This window comes from Oxyura jamaicensis, chromosome 6 (assembly GCF_011077185.1).
Source record: "Oxyura jamaicensis isolate SHBP4307 breed ruddy duck chromosome 6, BPBGC_Ojam_1.0, whole genome shotgun sequence".
NCBI lineage: Eukaryota > Metazoa > Chordata > Aves > Anseriformes > Anatidae > Oxyura > Oxyura jamaicensis.
In genome coordinates this window covers 572,943-593,197 of record NC_048898.1, presented here as the reverse complement: position 1 = coordinate 593,197, position 20,255 = coordinate 572,943, and the positions used below count along the sequence as shown (strand labels likewise).

At 44.2% G+C, this 20,255-nt stretch overlaps 1 protein-coding gene across 6 annotated transcripts in view; it reads right to left on the bottom strand.

The window, feature by feature from the left end:
• The window catches only part of SGMS1 (sphingomyelin synthase 1), a 93,619-nt gene that overhangs the window by 36,870 nt on the left and 36,494 nt on the right, over positions 1-20,255 (bottom strand). The window contains exon 1 of one of the 6 annotated variants that reach the window (XM_035330751.1): positions 6,654-6,678. The exons of the other annotated variants lie outside the window; for them this stretch is intronic. The gene's annotated coding sequence lies outside the window, so the exon portion shown is untranslated. Of the gene's footprint in view, positions 1-6,653; positions 6,679-20,255 lie in introns of those variants that run through there. 6 annotated transcript variants of the gene reach the window in all.

The following is a 20,255-nucleotide window of genomic DNA, read 5'->3' as shown; positions in this document are numbered from 1 at the left end:
GAGACGCTGGCTGTAATTGCCCAGGGGTACGTGGCAGCGATCGAGAAGGGGTCGGGGGCAGGGAGAGGTGCTAGCAAGGCCGATCTGCCGGCCCGCCGGGCTCCCTGATAGGAGTGCTCGCCGCCCCACGACGCCTCGCCTGGCAGGTAGCACAAAACCAACCGCGAGTGCCAGAAATCCCCCGGAGCAAGGAAACAAAAAGCCGTAGTTTGAATCTCACTGTACCCGAGCGGCTCTGCGCCTCACTCAGCCCAGGGGGCAAGCAGGCGGAGAAACGGCCGGAGAAGCGTGTGGCGATCCCCCGCCGCCTCGGCGAGACCGAGGAGCCGCCGAGCCTCCTCCGACGTCCCGCGTCGCCTCCTGACTTCCTCCACGCTGCCGGCACCCTGCGACAGCGCCCGGCCCGGGGAAGCCGGAAAGCCACGCGTGGGGAGGTGCGTGGGAGGCCGCGGCCGCCCTGCCGCGCCTCGCCTTCCGCGTCAGCGAAGGAGGAGGGCCGGGAGACCGTTAGGAGCCCGGCCCGGCCGCTCGAGTCTCCCGGAAGACGCGGGTCGCTCGCCGCCGCTTCCCTCGCGGCTCAGCGGCGGCACCTCACGCGTCCTCCGGGTCCTCGGGGAGCCCCGCGAAGCCTCACCTCCAAGTCGCTTCCGAAAAGACCCGAGAAGAAATTACTTTGCCAACTCAAAGGAGTCAGCGCTAGGAGGAAGGATTCATTTTCCAACACATAAATTACCAGATGTTAAGCCCTACCCTTAAAAAAAAAAAAAAAAAAGAGCTCCTACTACTTTGTTAAAGCAAACCAACCAGAAACCCACACCCCATCAATCCTTCTCCCTAACAAATGCTACAACACCTTCACAATCAGCTCCTATAAAGCCCAAAGAAGTCCACGGGTTTGTCACTGATCTTCAAACTCCGGTGAGGAGAGGGACTGGGAGAAGGTTTTGGTGACGGACTCTCAACATCAACTTTTATTTTCAAAAAGGCAGCAGTCCTTCAGTAAGTTAGCACCAAAACACTCCACAGATCCATCTGCCCAACCTCATCCCACTTCCTTGGAGGGATTCTGAGTAGAATTACCTACAGACTTCTTATATGTAATCCTATCAGCACCAATTCTGTAAATTTCTCCTGTTAAGCATACATGAGATGAATCCAAGGACTAATTAGAAGACACAGTACAGGCCATGTTGTCTAAGTGACACCCGTATCTACTTTGGGCCAATACACACCTAAGGGGACAGAGGCCAACTTAATAAATCACTTCTGACGATAAATGTGCTCATATTTGACAAAAATGCTCTTTATTACTCCTGTAGTCCTATCTGTGCGTGTTTATTTTCCTGGCAGCCCATGGTTGTACGGGTTCAGAGACCTGAAGGCACACAGCAAAGCCAGCCCTGTTTTCCCATGAATGAGGTGGGGCCAGAGGGAAAAGAGAGGACAGTTTGACGAGCATTACAAGTAATTAAAAGTAAGCTTTGGGAACACCTTTTAAACGTTTAATCGTTACACATTTAAATATTGCATGTGTCCAGGCAGATACAGCTCAACATCATGTGCAGCCCTAAACAAATAAAAAGAAATATACTTAATGAACTTTTCCAAAGTACTTGCGGGGGAGAAGGGGGAGGGGGGTTGTTTTTTGTTTGTTTGCTTGTTTCCTTTTTCTTTTCCCCTCTCCTATACACCTTGGCCAGGACGTATTTAGGCAAAGGACTAAAACAGAGGACAGCCTGAATTCGGTTACACCATTTTCATTCTATAGGACTAAACATCTGTGAGTAATGCTTTCAGTTAAAAGCAGCTGTTGCTCTACCTTCCCACACTGTGCTTCAATATGAGGACGATGATCACTATAAAAACGCCTGAATACAGACAGCCACCGAGTACGGGGTTACTTGCTTCTTTCCTAATCAGCACACAACGCGTGTTACAGAACGCTTGATTTGAGGTTGATTGCTGGCACTTCAAATAAATAATTACTACCAAGCTTCAGCACGGATGTTTCTTCATAATTCAAGCAGTACGTGCACTGGCTAGAGAGCATCCTTTCAGAAACTTTGATGAGGAAAGCCCTTCCTTGGCCCGAGAGCTTAAATCTGCCCAAGTCTTAAAAGCAAAAAGTCAGAGTAAGATTATATTGAGTCACCTTCTTTCTGCCTTGCCCATCAGTAAAGAAAATACACACTAATAAATGAAATCCAGCACCAAAGGTGGGGAGCCTAGTGCAAGTGAAAAAACCTACCCATTCACACCGCTGAGCTGCCTTAGATGGAGTCCCATGCACCACAAGACAAATGAAGGGAAACAGTGATGTGGGATGAGCATTCTGATGACCACCACACAACTTGAAATATAAGGAACTGCAAGTTTACGGAGGTGTGACATTCATCATCATGGAACTACCTCCAACTGAGCTGAAGGGAACAAAAAGCAGAGAGCTGTAATAATGCTTTTGTGCAAAAAGAGGAAAGGAAGACTGAGTTGCCTAACTCAGAGATAAGAAGAGAAACAAAAACAAAACCTAAAAGCAACTGAAAAAAAAAATGAAGTAACTTTACCTTCTCATGTCTCTGAAGGAAGGTAAGTTATAGAATAGGCAACAGTTTTTAAAGCAAAGCATTCCTCTCCCCTTAAATTGCTAGGCAGCACTCCTTCCAAAGCAGAGCTTTAACGAAGGAGCTACACTCTTGCCTTTTCAGGAAGTGTTTTACACGGCCCAGCATGATGGAACATTTCTTGCTGGCTACCGATGACTGATACCTGCGCAATACAAATGCTGGTGTGAGTTCAAAGACTGATTCCTTATTTCTAGGATCAACACCTACCAAAGGTCACATTCAGATCACTACACTTGAACAATATAAATCCCTACATACACCACACATACTCCACAAAGAAAGTATCCCAAAAACCTTTTAAGCATTTTCCTCCCCCCCAAGTAATCTGATTCTGGTAACTGATGCAACAGATCAGCAAAATAACTCGAGGACGCACCTTTAAATGATTTGGAATATACAGCCCATTCATTTTAAGGCAAAGCTTTTCGCTTTTAACTACTCTGTGACGACGTGCTTATTATTTGAAAGGAAGTATCAACTACTGCACTGAATTACTGTTTGCCATGAGAACCAAATCCCATCCCTCACTTAGCATTTAGTATCACAATATGCTTAACAACCTACGCCACTTTAAAATTGGTGCTTATTACTCTGCTTCAACATTTTCACCTTCAAATCAAGTGACCTAGTTTACAGTAAACTCACTGTGCAATCTGTAACGCAAATCTCTCCAGAACTGCTGTGAATGCAACAGATCCTGTGTCCTCAACCTTATTACTTCTTCTAGCTCCAAGCTGTTTATAAACCACTTTTTCTACACTGAAATGCCTTTGTAAAGAAAATAAAAACTTACCAACATCCTCAACTTTGTAACAGCTTTGACAGATGATCTTTCAGCACATTTGCTTTATGACCCAGAAATGAAGCACTTTTTATTAATGAGGTCAACTCCTCTTCTCTAGAAGAGATCTGTTCTGGCCATCACTTATCTACCCTTCTGACAGTTTTCAACCAGTGGATGTGTATATTTCTGTGTGATATCACGTGATCTTAAACAGGCCTGTAGCAAAAAAAAAAAAAAAAAAAGTGTAGTGGACAAAAAAAAAAAATCTAAATTCAGTAAAGATGATATAGAGGAAAACCCAAGACTACTTCCTCTGTATGAAAGCATTAACAGCCATTACATCTTCTGTGTGCAAAGCAGCTGGGTGGACATTTGCTTTTGAAACTGAAGAAATCTCATTAAATTTACCTTAATGGGGTTCTGATATACTCTAGAAGCATTAATAAATACGTAATAGAATTTTAAGTCAACTTTCTAACTAACTTCCAGAAATACTGGGTTAAGTATTTAGGTGTATCAGACACAAAGGGTATTTCTGGAATTCTGTGAAACCCTCATCAGCTCCAGCAATTGAGTTTCCAGAGAGGAACACTGTGTCATTCTTGTGACTCACAGAGCAATGTCCGGAGGAAAACACTTCTGTTTCTTTTTTTTTTAAAAAAAAAAAAAAAAAAGGGAAAGAAAAAAAAAAAACCACACCTCAACCTGCTTTTAGGCCAAACCATGATATCTAAACAAGAAATCTTTCCTCCAGCAAAGGTGCAAGTTTCGGCTTTCTTGAACACGTGTGCAAGAGCAAAGGTTTATTTTAAATCACTAGCAAAAATGATGATTACACACAGCCTGCCAGCAAACCAGAGTCATCTGAAAACTCAGCTGAAAGCTTCCCCTGCTGCTCCTCTTTCAGAAGTGAGTTAGGAAATATGTCACGCTTTTGTATTTTAACACATGATTGTAGTTTGACCCCACACCAGTTTTGCAATCTCCTGAGGCTGTGGCTGGCTGATCTGTTCCGGGCAGCTCCCAGCTCACCCCCCCCGCATCCAACCCTGCACACAGTCACGGGGCTCCAAAGACTTGCAACAGCTCCGAGAGATCAGAAGTGCCCCAGCACCCCGTGTGCTCTCTGTGCCTGCCAGCTGTAAAAAAGTTTGCAGAAACACCAAAAGGATCTGCATGATCCTGGAGGAGGTCCTCCAATATGAAACCTTTCACTGTAGATAAAGTGAGCACATTGTCCCAGCTGTGTAAACAGCCTGGCTCTCGCTCGAGCCTCATCTAACTGGAAGCATCTTTATGGACATGCTCATCCCATGTGAAACGCCACAGTCACATGTCAGACCATTGGTGAAACACCTTCATTTTCTAGGGTGGCTCTGCCATTAGGCGCTGGAATGGTGTGGTGGCGTGCAAATCCCAGTGCCATTTTGGAAGGCGAGCCAAGCAAGCCAAGGTGGCACACCGTGCTTCTGCTATTCGCTTTCACATTGGAGATACACGAAGAGGCACCTGGCTCAACACAAGCGTTCAATACCAACACTGTTGTGTTGTAACCCAGGAGAGTGAAGCTTTCAGTAAAGTGACACAGGACAAGCTGCTCTTTTCAAACTCCCCACTGCAACCAGCAGGGCATTTTTCACATGGCAGGCAGTTTTCCACACGTGGCTCTGTCCCACATCCAGCTGCAGTGCTCCCAGACTATACAGTGCCACTCCTTTTCCCTATCCACTTACTCTTTTCTTCTGAGAAGTATCATTATCCAGGTGTGTCCAAATCCTTTGGCTAAGGAAGTCATCATGCCAAATTTTGCGTGCCTAAACCAAAAGAGCATTTCTTCACCAAATACTGTTACAGGACACAGATGGATCTCTCCACAAAGAGTTCATTCCTTTGTTATTTACCTTACATCTTGCTACAGCCATGCTGGTTTTGTACACCAGTAGTCTGACAGATAGCAGGTGACTTCTTTAAAGCCTTGGACAGAGCAAGTACATACTGCTTGCCTGCGTAGAAACATGGCATGTAACAATGGATGTCAGCTGCTGTTGCCATCCAAGGGAGCAATAAAGAACCTTTCAGAAAAACACCCTCACTGATCTGAAGCAAGGCTGGCTGAATATAGCAAGTCACTAATTTATTATGAATAAACAGAGCCAACGCGTCCATACTTGGGCTTATGCAGAGCATTGCGAGGCAAATGATTTTCCTTTCAGAAAATAAAGGAGTTCATACTGAAAGCACATTTCATTAACACACAGAACCACCAGATTGTCAGCCTGCCCAACAATCCCTTTTTTAAAGCAGTGAGATTTGAAACACTACTAATGCTGATCTCCATGCAAAGAAGGAGCAGAGAAGTGAGAGACGAATATTTCGTTTCTTCCCATTTCTTCTATCCTTCAGCAGCAGAACTGCACCTTTCTGCAAATACCAACTTCACGCTCTGCAGATGCTATCTCTTGCCATTCAGAGGAGTTTCTTATTAACCTAGAAAACCCAAATGGACTTTCCAGTACCAGTGAAATTTGCATCTTAAAACAAAACAAAACAGGCAAGAGTTAATGTGTGACTTTATTTTGTGCCAGAGGTCAATGACAGGGCTTCTGGGTGTGGAGAGGGCTTTTTTTCCTGTCAATGATAAACCAGCTCAGTCTCACATCCCAAGTATCGTTTGCATACCATAAGAGCCGCACTGAACACAAACCAGAGAGAAATCCAACTCCTTGCCCTGCAATGTATTTTTGAGGCACGTCACTGGGGTGGTTAAACTCTCCCAAGCACACAACCTGTACGTGCTGTTCACACAACAAGCATCTTCTCTCCCGTGCCCGAGCAGCAGAACGTGAAGGCCACATACTCAAAGACTCTGAAGATGACACAGCCAGATGCCTCCAGCTCCGTTTTTTTTTTTTTCTCCAGCATAACGAAAAGTAAACATTCACAGGCTAAACTGCACTGACTCAGACATACCCACCTATCCAATTACTTATTAATAAGTATGAGGTGGATTAATACTGGAAAGCAGGACTTCAATTATCCACTTCCTCCATCCCAAGGACAAAGGGAATAACACAACAGAAGCGATAAGGAGCTGTAACATGGCACATTGTTATATGCCCAATATTCTGTGTCGTGTAGCAGGCACTAGCAGAGCTTCACAGACGGGCAAGCTGTGTAATGCCATCATCCTAGGCATGGCCTCTTCACAGCTTCCCCCCAGCACGCTGCAAGTGACAAAAGCTTACCTGGGTTTGAAGGATGATCAGATGAATGCAGATCAATAAAGACAAAAACACAATGCTCAGCAAGCCTGAGTCATTAATCACAGAAGGTTGGAAGAGCTTATTAGAAAGGTGTGTTTCTGTCCCTTTATGCTCCTCCCCAGAAAGGGCAAACACAGCAATGCCACCACAGGCACAACACAGACTGTTTCTGGCATAACTCAAAACCCAGCTGTACTTATACCTCTGCCAATGGCCAAAGTGAGATAAAGGTGTTCCCAGTTCCTATTTTTGCACGCTGGCCTGCTGCTATATCTTGTTTTTATAGCCTTGACTGCTGTGATGCATACGAGAAACACAAAAGGACAAAGATCAAAGCACTTGCTGCTTAGCACGGACTTTGTGCTCCCGGCACTGGAAACTTTGCTGTCCTACAAGGAAAGCATAGGGCGCTTCCTGCAGGAAGCATTACCTGTGCTGCAGAAGTAAAGGGTACAATCACGGCGTACAAAACATGGCAAGGTACAAACATGGAAAATATTAGAGATTCTATTACATCAAAAATTATGAAACACCAGTCACACTATTTCAATCGAGCTGCTTAAAGCTGATTAAAAGTACTGCAAAGAGCCTAATTAACACCACACTGATTCCTAAACTGAGTAGCCTTGCCACTTGTGGTCGTTTCTGTTCAGAAGCATTCACAATAACCTCTTCTGAGGTCCCAGATTGGACCTTTATTTTATGCATGGGTTTTCCCTCTGGTGAATGCAGTTAGGGACTGGGAAGCCATTTGCTCTTGTCCAATTTCCTTGCATAAGAAGTACAAGTATCAGTTTTGCAGAAACACTGCTACATGGTTCTTCCACCAAGACCCCTGAAATTCTGGTTCACTGATACACCCCCCACCTCCCAAGTCAGTACTTCCCAGGATCTTGATTCATGATAATTCTTAAATGCTTTGCTACAAGCACCAGAATTTCTCTGACTGCAATGCTGAGTGCTAACCTGAACAGGGCCCTGAAGGAACTTCATCCTGCTTCCACCAAAGCCAAGTCTCGGCAGCTTTGAACACAAAGGAGATTGTGTACAGCATGCAGAAACAGGAGCCCGTGTTGTTGTTGTTGTTGTTTTGGCTCATTTTGAGTTCTGCTTAAGCGCAGCATCAATTTCTAAATCTCAGGGAGCTAGGTACTTGAGCATGATGAATGTGCATAGGTTTGATTCCCAAGTAGCAGATTTCGTTTCAACTCGCTTTCTGTTAGTATGGTTAGCTGTAATGGCCAAGAATAGCTCTACAGCCTGCATATAGCCTTACTTGACAAACTGCTAGCATTTTCTCAATCTTAAAAAAACACAGAAAAAAAAAAAAAAAAAAAAAAAAAAAAAAAACATAAATATACTATGCTATATACACAGAGCAGCTATTGCTAAATCAAGCCATGGTCAAATACCTTCCCCCTTGCATGCATGAAGTACATTCTGGATAGCATTTCTGCTTTTTCTTTTCTTTTCTTTTTTTTTTTTTTGACACCAATCAGAATGGAAAGACTACAGTCACATTTTTCAAACATTTACCAGATCTTTTCTGTGCCATGCAATAAACCATCGTGCCATTCTGAACTCACTACTAATCCTGCAAGTCCCTGTATGATCAAAATGGAGACAAGGAGAATCATTCTTGACACCCTGTGGCCTCTCAAGTATCCCCCAGTGAATTCCAGAAAGACTGGATAATTGGATCAAGCTGATCCTGCCCAACGGGGCCAGGTAGATGTAAATAAACTGGACCCCACCACCCTTCCCGTGCTCTTGGAAACTCAATTCGCAGGAAATGCCCATTTATTTTTAAAGTTCTTAACTGCTCCCAAAGGATGATACTACTTGTAACATGCTGCCTGCTATGATTTCCTAGAGTAAAAAGAGAATATTTTTTCCCCATCCATACTAGAGAGGCCTAATCCAAAACAATATTTCCACAGACCTGCTGACAGTTAAACACTGTGTTCCGTAAAAATCAGTCAAAGGTTTCACCCCTACAACTATAGCTCACAAAAAGTAATTCTATAATGAGCTGAAAATATCTAATACAGAAGGGTAAAGGTACATATCTGAGCTTTCTGAAGAGGTGGGCTTGCTTTCTTGCCCTGTTTATTTATGTAGCAGTAGTACAGTTGCTACGTGGTCTGCTTTTCTGCAAAACTGCAATGCTTAGAGTAACAGGGTGTGGAGCTGAGTATGTCTGTCTTCTACAGCTCACAAGTAGCTAAAAGTAGCAAATGCCATTTAAAACACCAGCAAACACATACCTAAACCAAAAGCAAGCTGTGGGATTTCGCAAACTATATTAGGAGCGCAAGGAGAGACTGTTCAGTCTGTATTTTTATGGAGTTCTCATAAAAATGGAACGGTCTTGGGAAATTCTGCATTGCTTAGAATCCCAACGAGGAGTTAAAATCCAGTTTTACTGTAATGAAATAACTTCCCTGGTACAATAATGGTTTTCGGAGAGGGAAAACAAAAAGCCTCCCTGCCTCCCCCTTGCCCCCCATACAAATTACAGCAAGCTTAAATTTGCTGCTGCAGCCCTCACATATACGGGAGAGGGGACAGGCAATCCCTGAGCAACGATGACTTTACAACCAAACATGAGATGAGAAAGTTTTGCTGGATTATCGAAGAATCCCTGTCCCCAAACCAAAAGGCTTTAATCAACTTTGAATCAGAGATCCTTTCTAAAAGAGAGTGATCATGTTCAATGATAACCACCACCCCCGCCCCCCCCCCCCCCCAACAAAAAAAAAAAAAAAAAAAGATTGCAGTTACAGGTCTGTAGGGCGTTTGTTACCAGATTAGCTAAACTGCAAAAGGCCGTTTACCTTCACAAACTGACTGTCCTTCCAAGGTGGTGATAATTTGCCGCTCATCAGGCCCTCCCTTCTTGTTAAGAGGAGAAAAAGGAACACTTTATCTTGCATGTTTGGTTTTGGTTTGGCTCAGATGCAGAGATTTCTTCCAAAGCAAACACTCTGCAGCGTCACAGGGCGCATATATAAATATATGCATGCACACATACCCACCAGAGGAGAAGAAATGTAGATGTTTAGTTACGTTAGGAAAGACGTAAGGAGGGGAGAATACAAGACAGAAATAAAGTCCTTATTTTTCTACAGCTACATGCATGGTGCTGACTTAGACACAAGCCAGGCTGAATGCTCCAAGATAAATACTGCATCTATCCAATAGCGGGGGCACTGTCATATATTCCTGACTTTTGCGTGAATACGTGCTATTTCCACTTGGGACAAACTGTCACCTTGGTAGTTTCCAAACATTTTCACATGTCCAAATCAAACATCAAGAAAGTCAGCCTCACCTGAGACACTTGAAGGTGCGTGAGCAGATAAGGAAGCATCTGCAGGGAGTTACGAGTTACGGGGAAGAGCTCTCACACCGTTCCTGGAAGCTCAGCACACTTGGGTACTGCTCTGAAGCACCCAAACACTATGGCACACAGCACAGGGAGGTCAGCCAGCACTTCCATAAATCCCATCTCTGAGACCATGGAGACATGGTGAGGTAGTTACCATGACTGGAGGAACATCTGGATGCATAGAGGTTGTTTAGGAAGAGCAAGACAGAAGCTCGAGGGGATGACATTGACCAGCACAGTATCTGCTGGAGGAACAACACAGCAGGGCACAAGCAATTGAGGAGCTTTCTGTGCACTGGTGACAAGTTCCTAACACAGGTAGATCAGGGAGCCAACAAGGAGAGGTGCTCAGTGGGACCTCATGCTTGCTTTCAAGAGAACAGACTTTGGCATCTTCAGGAATCTGCTTCAAAGTATCCCAGGGGGTACAACATTGGAGAGAAGAGGGGTCTGGAAGAGCTGGTTGATATTAAGGAATTACCTCCTCCAAGATGAAGAGCAGTCCATCCCAACACACAGGAAATCAAGCAGAGGTGGCATGGAGGAGCATGGAGCTCCTGACCAAACTCAAATGCAAATGAAATGTGGCAGCAGGGGCAGGTGACACACAAGGAATCTGGGAACACTGTCTAATTATGCATGGCTGGAGTGAAGCGAGCCAAAGACCATCTGCAGTTGAACCTGACGAAGAATGTGAAGAGGGACTGGTAATACTGACCTTGAGGAATCTCATGCCCAAGAGGCCCCAGGGGAAATCCAGTGCAAGGAAGACAAACCCCCAGTGGTCGAGGATCAGATTAGGGAACAATTAAACTGGACATATACAAGCCTATATGACCAGTCTGTATGCACCCACATCCACAGACAAAATAATGAAGTCTTGAGTAATGGTAAGCAGACTGAAAACTCGCTCAGAGGGTGATGATCAGAAGCACAAAGACCAGATGGATGCCAGTCACCAGTGGTCTACCCAGGGACTGATACAAAAGCTCATACTGTTTACCTATTCAGCAATGACCTGGAAGATGGGCAAACTTTATCCCCAGCAAGTTTGCAGATGACAAAACTGGGATGAGTGGCCAATATGGTCATAGTGCCATTTGGATGTACCTTGACAGCCTGCAGCAAAGGGCAGGGAGGAACCTAATGAAGTTCAAATGAATGAAAAAGTCTTTCACCTTGGGAAGGGTAACTCCATGCACCATGCTGGGGTCAATGGACTGCATAGAATTACCAGAGCATGCCCAGCAAGTGGTCGTAACGATGACTAAAGGACTGGGCTCTCTGCTATGGGGAGAGGCTGAGATAGCTGGGACTGTTCAGCCTGCAGAAGACTCAGGGAGAGACAGGAGAAAACTAACAAGCTGTATCACATCCTTGAGGTTGAGATTCAGCTTCTCAGTGGCTCACCTTTACAACCGTTTGGCTCAAACTCTGCTTTCTCAACACATCTTTTCTTCCCCTGGGTGGCACAGGGGTCAGAGACTGGGAACATTAACAGACCAGTCAGAAGTTTCATCAGACTGCTTGGTATCATCAGGCTGCCTGGTATCATTTATCACCTTAAAGCTCTCTTAGAGCCTCCATCTCCCTCAAGCTTTGCCTAACTTTGTCATTTATCGTTTGTTTGGTTTTTGGGGTGGTGGTGGTGTTTGGTTTGGATTGTTGGCTGTGGGTTTTGGGGGGGGTTTTGTTCTTTTTGAACATCACCTTTTGATGAATACCATTCCTCACCCATGCTTTAAAAACCCCTCAACCTTACAAGCACTCTGCATTGCATCTACAAGATGAAGGATGATTCATTTCTTTCATAAGAAAGCAAGAAGAATCAGACACAGATACCCTCTAGGTTGACTAGCTAAAACCTTAATTGACTTGACAGACATTTACTTCCTCCTGTTATAAGATAACAGAAGCGCTAATATTTTGGTTTTAAAGCCAAATGATAAATTAAAAATGTAATTTCTTTAAATCCCCAATATTCCCTGTTCTCACAGCTGGAAGTGGTCTGCCAAAAAAAAAAGATCAGTGAGGAGTACAAAGCTGATCCTATCCACTAAGATTTCACCCTAAAGGGAAGCTCAGAAATGTGGAATTCTCCACAGGGAATTCAGAATTTTATACAAAAGCTCAAGATAAAACATGTTTCTACCCAAACGTTAGCGCTTTTGTCTTGACTGGTTCTCAGTTTAGCACACCTCCTCCTCCTCTTCCTCTCTTTGCAAATAGAGAGAGTAGGCTGGGGGCTGAGCAGGAGAAGGAGAGAGCAATGAGCTCTACCAGGACAGCTGGCACCTATGTGGCCAGAACACTTCTGGTCTTTCCCTCCCAGAAGAAAAACAAAACAAAACAAACCTTAGCAACATTTTTACACCAACTGGCTGGCTGCATGTGTTTGTTCACAGGTATTTAAAGGCCATTCACAGTCCAGGTTTCTTGCCACGGGTACTTTCGAACATTAGCTGAAACAAACAGAGAGCCCTAGGCTGTAAGGGGGTTGGGAAAGGGGTGGAAGGGGTGCTGGCCAGTCCAACCCCTGCTCCAAGCTGTGGCTGGCTCTGAAGCCAGATGAAAGGTACATTTCATGGTAGGCTTCATCAGTTGAACCTGACGAAGAATGTGAAGAGGGACTGGTAATACTGACCTTGAGGAATCTCATGCCCACACCTCACACTGGAGCTAGGGACTGTTTTCAGAGACTATCCATTTGTAGCTGCCAAGCTAGGTTTTAGTACAATGCATCAGAGGAACGCAGAGCCAGCCCTGACCCTATATAAATCCATTGCACTGATTTCTGGGTGTTAACAAGGGCTCAGATTCTCAGCTCACCACAAAGGTTTGTGTTCAGAAATCCCACAGCTGTAAACATGAAAATGAGACCAGCGTCTTGAAACATCAAAGCAATTCATCCTACTGAGGCCAAGGAGGTGGTTTCTTTACAATTGGTAGCACTCCCTGCACACAAGAACCCCCATTTGCATGGTACTTTTCTCTTGGGCAGTATAAGCCACCATTTCATACTGAATTAAAACCAAGAAAGCAGAACCAACTAAACACAAAGATAACTACAGAATTCTCTCCAGACTTGCAAGGAGAAAGAGGAGATACTAATTACAACCCAACTCATCTCCTCACTGCCCTAAAAGCATCAGCAATGAAGTCTCTATAATGCACATTGTCACTGGTGTTTAAATCAGGGGTTTGGGTTCTCAAGAACCTGGCCTGGCAGCACCCTCGAGACAACGAGAGCAGCTTCAGGCACCAGCCTGCAGGCTGCCTCTTCCCTGCACCTCCTGACTGGCTCCAGTTCTACTGCAAAGATTTGAACACAGGTTGTCCTCCATAACCAAACTGCTCTCAGGTACTCTCAGTCAATTCATCTGCTGCTTAATGTCACCATTAGCAGTCACCACCACTAGGAAGCCGCCCAATTTAGGTTCAGGCAAGAGGAAGAAGTGTCAGAGAGGAACTACTATTTATATGTAATACTGCCATGAGCTGCTTTCACAAACAGAAGCATACTTTACTGCCTGCAGGCTGGTTAACACTGAGCCTTTGCCTTTGTGTTTCACCTTTTTGACACGTTTGGCACTCTCTAGGTAAAGAGTAGCTAAGATTATTTCTTAGGAGTCCTGTGCAGCGGGTTTCAGGTCTACTTAATGATTAAAGCAGACACTTGCGTCAGACCAGAAAGGTTTTGTGGTTTTATACACACTAACCTGCTTGTAAAACCAGCGCCCTTCCATAGTAATAGAGCAGCTCCACTATGAGAGGGGCATTTGAGCCATGAGATGCCAGTAGATGTTCAGACACAGCCACTGCTCTGCAAAACAATCAGGGACACTGGGATGTCCAGCACATCACTGTTTTGTTGGATCCACTCATCAGGGCAGCTTGTGCTGTTGCTGCTAGCAGAATAACCAGTACTTTTGTTAAGACACAGGGCATCATAAGTACCACAGGAAAAAGCAAGAACAGATGCACATAGACATACATAGAGGTATACGGTGTCAGAAAGCTCAAGGGAAAAATATGTATCAGAAATGAGAGAGACTCTCTCCTGCCCCAAAGAAGCAGGTATCTCTGATAACCAGGCCTCAGCCAAGGCAGTTGCAATCTGTCCCCTACATGTATTTTCTCAGTGGTTCAAGGTCAGAAACACCAGGCTTTTCATTATAGGCTCACACAACAGGAATCTCACCATAATGACAAAAATAACCACAAAATAACCACACTGCTTTCTTCAATACACCTTGCGACAGGACGGCACGACTAAGATGAACACGGTAGCTCTTACTCTTGGTGAGAAAGGCTACAGGACTATCCACAATCAGTGATTTTATAAGCTCAGGATGATTTCAGCAGAAGAGACTTACATTATTTATGAATTGCTTGCAATAGCAAGATATTCACCAAAACCCTCTGTAAGTCAATGCACTGCTTAGTGTATCTTGCTGCTAAAAGCACGACTATTTGTTAATGCAGCTGAAGAATCTATTTGCTACAAAGTAACAAATAGTAACAAAAAACTCAAAGTAACAAAAGTAACTAAGTAACAAAAAAACTCAAGTTTCTGCAGGCATTATGCGTTTCAAACAAAAAGGCTAACAAGATCTTTTTCACTCCCTAGTGCTAAGCTGAGAAGCTGTGCTCACAGTTTGACTTCAGCATCCAAAGATGGACCACAGCCTTCCAGGGCGCTCATTTAGCACTGAAAGCTGACCGCAGAGGTTCACTGGTAAAGGTTTATTACAGACTGCCATTCTAATTTTAACCTCTGGACATTTTAGGACCAATAAACAAAGTCTAAAACCCAAGAGACCAAACAATTCACATACAGATTCTCTCCTGCTTGTGCTATTTCAGAAAGTCATTCAGAGCTTCAGGGACTCTATTTTTATTTTAAATCACTGTTTAACTTCTTGTTACTGGAAGCAGTAAATTACACCGCAGTGTTGACCAGATTGTGCAGGAAAGCAAGTCTGGTAGAAAGGAAGGAGACACAGATTCCCACAGGAAATTTCTGTTTCCAACAGAAATCCTTCACCACTATTATAACCCACGGTGGGGAACAAAAACCCAATTTCCTTGACTTTCCACGTTCAAATACAGAGGAGTTTCCATGTTCAAATACAGAGGAGTTCCCCACTCCAGTACACTCTGCTATAAGCTTTTCCAAATAATTATGTCTGGGCTCATATGGGCTCTGTCAGTCCCTGCAGAGCCATTTCATCCATCCAAACTCTCTAGAAGCATCCTCTGGGATGCTTTTGAGCTTTTCCTCAAGCCTTCTCCTTTCATCTTCACGCATCAAAGCCAGCTATATTGTCAAGGTTCAGCAAGTTTCCTGCCCAGCTCCACAGTTTCCAGCAACACAGACCATAAAAACATTAGAGGCAACAGCTCAAGCCCTCCCCTGTGCAGACCAGAACAGCCAACTTAAGTGGTATCAGCCCAAGGACAGACCTTCTGCACCACTGGTATTACCTGAGGACATTCCTCCCAATGTACACCTCTTCATGCAGCTGGTATTACCTACAGACGTTGATCACAGTGGTACAAGAAATCTTCCCATGGACTAGAATAAATCCAGGATCTCTGGCTGGAAGCACAGAGAAAGGAAAGCTGCAGATCTACTGGACCACAGTAGATTTGTTCTTGGACCATCTGCAGATTTGTTCTTCAATTTCATTCCTACAGAGGTAATTCCTTAGGTGCAACCCAGACAACCGGTGGTGTGCTTTGAGGACAATGCGGAAAAAAAAACAAACTACCACCAACAAAAAAATTGGCCTGTCTCTCAGTGACGCAGCTGCCTGCAAGGCTAAGCCTCAGCTGCAGATAGCACTGTGCAGTTGCCAAAAGGCTTTCCCCAGCAATTCTGACCGCATCAGCATCTCCCTTTATTCCTCGGCCTGGTGTGTGGTCCAAAAAAACAACCAGCCAAACAAAAACAAAAAATGCTGGCACTTCTGGCTGTACCAAAGGCTACAGTTTTCACTTCTTCCACATTATCATCTCATCCTTGCTTTGGCTTCCCTCTCTACCCCTGCAAGCTTACCACACGCAGGCTGATGGAGTCCCATAAGATTGATAACACACCTTTCTGTACTTTCTGTAGCCAACACTCCTTACAGGAGCCAGATATGCCCCCTGTTACAACAGCTGCTCCTTGTTTTGTTCTACCTGCTACACAAACGGGCATTCCTCGCAATATAAAAGCTGAATTCCCCTATTGCAAATCTGCAGGGTATGCATGGAGACAAAGCAACGGCAGATGATGCCTGTGCAGGGGCTCATCTTCCCCCTGACCTACAGCCCAGAAAGGGCGATGATCCCAGGGGGAATCATGTCTACCTGTCTGGGTCCAGAGTCCTCTCATCATCTCACTACTCCAGAGGTGCCCGGCAGCCCTCTGCCCTTCCAACCCGGATGCTCTGCACCATTCCCTCCCTGGCCATCTCCAGAGCTGACCCCTCTGCTCCAGGGCTTCCCTCTGTTATGCTATTTTCTAAGTGAGGGAGGAGACCATGGCAATTCTCTGTGGTGAGAGGACGTTAGCACAGCCCGAGCAGAGCAGCTAGGGACCTCATTTCCTTAGCCATTTCCTATCGGTGCTGCTACATAGTCTTGCCCTCCCACTGTGTCAAAGCGCTGTAGTTTTGCTGCTGACAACAGTTTGGCTCGCTTGGAGGGTTCCTCCTCCTCCCCACTTGTTTCTTTAAAGCCATAAGCCGCTTGTTTCTTTAAAGCCATAAGCCGACATACCCATAGCTCCAAAAATAAAAATACAAAAGCTACCACAAAGACCTTCACAGCACAGCAAAAATTTAAGCATATCATCAATGTAACAGCACTTTCCCACACAGTAATTCAAAACCGCAGCAGTACCAATGAAGTGCAATAATAAAATCTTTAAAGGAGCCTAGGTCACGAGATACAATACCAGAGAAAAGTTACTGATGTTTGTAAGAAAAAAAAACATTGCAGCCTGCCCACACCATTTCAGATGCAGTTCCCCATGTAAATGTAAGATCCCCGTATCAATTCTCTTTGCTATATATCACACAGTCCCCCTTCCTCCAGCTCCAACTTCTCTAACTGCAGCTGTAATCTCCAGTTTCCTCAAGTGGGAAGCTAATTTCAGAGCTGCACTCCTCGAGCAGTGGCGTAGTAGTATTTTGCATAAGATGATAGAGAGTAAAGAGCACATTGTTAACCATTTCAAGACAGAGCAAGCATCAGCAGTTCAGCATGTATAAGGAATCACTGCAGGCAGCTTCTGAAGCCCGGCTGATATACGTGAACAGCAGGAAATACTGGAGGTGAAAGCACAGGCTTTTGGTGGGAAAAAGAACGACAAGGTGGACTGCAAGGTAGCTGATACAGTTTTTAATCTTATCTAGATGAAGGTACCTTCTCTGCCTATTAAATTCTCTTCTCTACCTATTAAGTATTCTACATTTACTTAAATGTTGAAATTATAAACCTCTGGTTACAAGGTAGCAGTCCTCAGACACTGAACCCATATCCACATAAACTGCTCATCTTCAAAGGATGTTATCCCTCTTGCCTTTGAACATACGTATGCTTTTCCATCCTGAGAAGCAAGCTTCCTATTGTTTGTGTTAGAAATCTTTAGTCATGGACTTTAAACTCCTCATCTTTCTCCTGACACTTACTTTTGTTTCCAGTACAGTCATCGGTTGCATACTCTTAATATTATTTGCATTACATCACTTTCCACATCATACTTGTGCTATGCTGCTCTTTATTGCTTCACTGCACTGGAAACACTGCTTTTTTTTCTTTAGGTCATTTCCTTCTCCCCAACTGCCAGGAAGGATAGGCCAGTCTGGGAAGGGCTCCTGAGCTCTCTCAATTTCCGAGTGTTGGCAACTCAACACTATAATCCAAGTGACGGAACAAAAAAAAAAAAAAGCAGATGTAGGAGATGCTTTTGTTTTGCTAGATGTTTTTGCAGACGTAAGAGTTAGCTTGGTAGATATGTTCACAGACTTGCAGAAGTCTGCTCTCAAAATAAAAAGTACATGCTTTCACCCTTGGAAAGGTATAGGGTTTTTTTTTTTATTACACTAAGTCAAAGCTACTTCAATTAATAGCTAAAAGAAAGGCCAAGCGCTTTTTCTGCCTAAGCAATTCATGCTTAAATAATCATAATCTATGCAGAAAATGCAGGGGAAAAAGTCAAGCGTGATTTAATAAACTCTCGCTGATTCCTGATGTAAACAGACTTGCTTTCTCCTGCAGTTACAGAGGAGGGATTTTTTCCCTGCCACTTTCGGGTGCCACAAGCTGCCCATTGTTCAGAATGAACCACGCAGCACTCCTGCTGTGAGTGCCCAGCTCCAGTGAGCGCGGGGCCGCACAGAGCTGCAAAGCCAGTGTGTGCGAACCAGCACCAAATACCTGGGCTGAGCCTACCCTGCTCTGGCACCGCTACAAAGAGCCCACGCAGACCAGAGGGGCTGTGTAATACTTCCACCTTTGTGCATGCCTGTATTTATGTTGTGGGTCAGATGACAGGTCAGCAGCCTGCTGGAGCAAGCATCATGCAGCCCAACCACCCCACATCCAGGAAGCCAAAACTTGGTCAAAGCTACTTCTCTAAGCCTCCTTGCACAAAAGCATCCTGGTCACGCTCGCCCTGTTAAGCACAGCAAAGAAAAGGAGCACCAAAATGAGTCATCGGTACGTGCTGGTGCTTTTGCTCCCAAAACTTCTGCTCTGCCTCTCCGCCATGGGAACTGAAACGACATCAACTCACTCCTAACTGCAGCAACAGCAAACACATCCCTGCCATGCAGCAAAGCTTTGCCACAGTTCCTCCAGCCTGTGCAAACCACCTAACAGCAAGAACAGCCCTTTTGTCAGATCCAAGAATTAAGCAGGGCTCTGAGAACTCTTCCATTTCCCAAACAAAAAAAAAAAAGAATTTGCAGGGAAAATTTCAGCCAGGTTTATTTGGTTTTAGAGGGGCTTGTACTAAGGAAGCAGTTACAAAGAATCCAGCAGAGTTTGGAAGCAGCCCACACGATGAGTTCAAAGTCTCCCATGCACTTCAAACACCACATGCTTTTAAATTAGGTGAGGAGCTACTGTTTTTGCAGCATTGGCTGACAAATGGTACTGCTGCTCTTTGGATACAATATAGTTAGCAGTAAGTATTTAGGCATAGAACAGAAAATGGGCTTAAGCAATACATTTTAAAAAACAAAAGCAGAATCCAAATTAATATCAACACATCTGAATGCAAAATCAAGAGCTTTTCTAAGATATGTCAGATGTTGCTAATTAAATATCAAGTCAGTAACCATACAAAACAGATAAAAAAGATGATGGAGTTTAAAATAAATTTAAAAAAAAAATCACCTAACAAGTTTCCAGCAGCAAAACCTGTGAACTGTAAGACTCAAATTGCAAATTGAGCTTTGGTGAGCCCAACAGATGCTTGTAGGAGATATACTTGTGGTTTACAAGTTTCTCACACAAGCTTCAACATCCTGAATGGCAAACACACAGCCAAAGCCCCCACCAAAGCTTCATGCAAGGTTGAGAAATTAGGCTGGTGAGCACCTAGTTTTCTGGGTTTGTTTGTTTTATTTTTTAAAGGCCAGTTGGGATTACCACGGGCAAATCATTTTAGTGAGTAAAAACATCACATCTTAACCCTCACCTTTTTTGAGCAAAGCAAATCTTATCCCACAGTCAGGTTACTCTGTCTGGAAGCAAAGCAAACGAGCTAAAAATGAAGGAAAAGAGAGAGTTACCATGGGATACCAAGATGCGTCACTTCTCTTGGCTCTCTTGCTGCCATGTGACGTCTCAGCCCTGAGTGAAGAATTCAGCAGATGGGATAGCAAAAAACTGTAGAAAGATCTTTAGATTATAGCAAAGTTTAGGCTTTTAAATCCAATTTCCTAGCTGCTTATAGCTATATTTATAAACAATATTTATAAATTAAACTGTCTATGAATCTATTGTCACTGCAATAAATATATGCTTTCCTGTCTGTCAGTCACCTTTTACACTTTTTTCAGTTCCTCGTAGCAATTTCAGTCCAAGCACATTCAGAAATCCTGTTCTTACTGTCTTAAGAACTACCAATTGCTTTTTAGAGGAAGCAAAGCAGGTCAACAGCTTTCCACTACACTCGAAAATACAGCGGAGGC